The sequence below is a fragment of the Propithecus coquereli genome, unplaced genomic scaffold, assembly GCF_000956105.1.
Source record: "Propithecus coquereli isolate 6110/MARCELLA unplaced genomic scaffold, Pcoq_1.0 Scaffold99, whole genome shotgun sequence".
Taxonomy (NCBI): domain Eukaryota; kingdom Metazoa; phylum Chordata; class Mammalia; order Primates; family Indriidae; genus Propithecus; species Propithecus coquereli.
This window is the reverse complement of record NW_012156284.1, coordinates 7544435-7547605: the sequence shown is the minus strand read 5'-3', so window position 1 is coordinate 7547605 and position 3171 is coordinate 7544435.

The following is a 3171-nucleotide window of genomic DNA, read 5'->3' as shown; positions in this document are numbered from 1 at the left end:
GAGGAGGGGACGGGCATATGCACAAACAATGAGTGTGATGCGCACCTCCAGGGGAATGGACACACTTGAAGCTCGGACTTGGGGGGGAGGGAGGGCAAGGGCATCATACGTAACCTAATCATCTCTACCCCCATAACATACTAAAATAAAAAAAAAGTTCAAAAAAAAGAATAAAAGAGTATAGAGTATAAAAAAATCAAATCAAAATGGATTACATACTTAAATATAAGACCTGAGACTATGAGAATAATAAAAAAATGTATTGGGGAAATGCTTCAGAACATTGGTCTGGGCAAGGACTTCTTGAGTAATAACCGCAAAGAGCAGGCAAACAAAGCAAAATTGGACAGATGGGACCCCATCAAGCCAAAAAGCTTCTGTACAGGAAAGAAAACAATCAGCAAAGTGAAGAGACAACACACAGAATGGGAGAAAATATTTGCAAACAACATATCTGACAAGAAATTAATAACTAGAATATATAAGGAGCTCTAACAACTCAATAGGAAAAAAATCAAATAATCAGATTAAAAAATAGAGAAAGGATCTGAACAGATATTTCTCAAAAAAAGATATACAAATGGCCAAAAGGTATATGAAAAAATGCTAAACATCATTAATCATCAGAGAAATGCAAATCAAAAATACAATGAGATATCTCACCCTATTAAGATGGCTTTTATAAAAAAGACAGGTAATAATGAATGTTGGCACAGATGCGGAAAAATGGGAATTCTTGTACACTCTTAGTGGGAATGTAAATCAGTGCAATCACTATGGAGAGCAGTATGGAGGCTCTTCAATATACTAAAAATAAAATGACCATATGACCCAGCAATCCCACTGCTAGGTATATATATAAAAGAAAGGAAATCAGTATATCGAAATGATATCTGCACTCCCGTGTTTATTGCAGCACTATTCACAATAGCCAGGATTTGCAATCAACCTTAGTATACATAAACAGACGAATGGGTAAGGAAATTGTGTATATATACATGATGGAATATTATATACACATAAAAGAGATTGAAATCCCACTATTTGCAATGCCATGGATGGAACTGGAAAAGATTATGTTAAGTGAAATAAGCCAAGAACAGAAAGACAAATATCACATGTTATCAGTCATATGTGGGGGTTAATATTAAAACAATTGATCTCATGGAGACGGAGAGTAGAATTATGGTTACTAGAAGCTATGAATTATAATGGGGGGATATAAAGCCTGTATTGATAATGGGTGCAAAAATGTATTTAGAGAGTTAGATAGAATGAACAGTATTTGATAGCACAATGAAGTCACTGTTATCAACAATAAGTTAGGGTATACTTTATAATAACTAAAAGAGTGGAATTGGAATGTTCCTGACACAAAGAAATGACACATGTCTGAGGTGTATCAATTACCCTGATTTGATTAATTCACATCATATGACCGTATCAAAAACATCACATGCACCCTATAAATATATACAACTATTGTGTACCCATAATAATTAAAATATTTTTTAAAAAATGAAACATTTTACATATACTATTTTTCTTGAAATTCAAAGCAGAATAAAGCAAAGGGTGTAACTTTACAATATGAAAGCTTTTGATCTTCTGAAGACACACAGTTCCATGGAAATTCTAAGTCTGCTGTGGGAAATGTTCATTTATTACCTTGTCTTTGGGTGATGATACATAGAAATGGACCTAAGCAAGAAGTGGGAAAACACAGGGGCCATTGTGTTCTAACAAAGCAAGATTAACTGCCTTGTTTTCAATACGTCATGGAGTGGTGTTGACAGCACATTAGTGGCTGACCAGTGTCCTTAACTCACACCGTGCAACTATGCAAGGACGATCTATTTTAAGGTCTAGAAGGTGGCATGTTGTAGTGGTTAAGAGAAAGGAATTTGGGGTCAGATAATCCTGGCTTTAGATCCTGGCTCTGCCATTTATCAGCTGTGTGATTTAGACCAAGTTACTTAATCTCTCTGAGCCTGAGTTTCTGCATCAGGACAATAGAGATGATAATAGTACATAACTCATTTAGGGCTGTTGTGAGAATTGAATGAATTAATAAATGTAAAGAGCCTAAGCCCCTTGGTGCTCAAAAAATATTAACTACTTTTATTAGTTAGCACTCAACATCTTGGAGGGAAGGGAACAGTTGGAGGTTGTTTTCAGTGAGAATTATCACAGAACATTATGGAGATAAGAGTAGTGGAGGTACAAGGAGAAATATTAATAGAAACAGTGATTCAAAGCATAGCTCTGGCATCCTAGGGTCTAGTTTCAGACCCCAGCTCCTCCTACGTGACCTTAGATATGCCATATACTTCTCAGCGCTTCGCTTTGAGTCATGGGCATTATATTACTTACTATTTCACAAGATTGTTTTGCAGGATCAATGATGTGAAGAATATGAAATAGAGAAGAATATTTTCTCAATCATATGTGCCTGTTATCATTATAAGCCTAAGTGGCTTCTTATTCTTTTGACCTCCTTCACCCGTGGGAAGAACTGTGAAGTTCTAGACAGTCAGACCTCATGAGTTGAGCTCCACTGAGTTGGAATTAGTGCAAATGTGCATCCAAACGTGTGTGCTCCTTTGTACTGTCTTTGAAGGATAGGTCTGCTCACAAGCCAAAGAATTGTCACATATACATGATCAATTCATCAAAGATGCCAAGGCAATTTAGCAGGGAGAAAACCATCTCTTCAACGAATAGTGTTGGACCAATTTGACATCCATGTGCGAGAAAAGTGAACAGTGAATTTTACGTTGTGCCATAAGAAAAATCAACTAGAAATGGATAATAAATGTAAATGGATTCTATATGGAGCTAAATGTAAAACCCCAAACTCTGAAACATCTAGAAGAAAGCATAGGAGGAAATCTTTGTGACTTCAGGGTAGGCAAAAGCTTTGTATATAGAACACAGTAGATAAATTTGAAGTTGTCAAAATTAAAAACTTTTGCTTTTTGAAAGATACTATTGAGAAAATGAAAAGAGAAGCCTTGCCTGGGAGAAAATATTTGTAGCACTTAGACAAAGTACTTGTATCACAATCATATTAAACACCTCTTAACAATCATTAATAAGAAAATAACCAATAAAAATGGACAAAGGATTTAAAATGGGATTTCACAAATGAAAAAATGAATGATGACACCA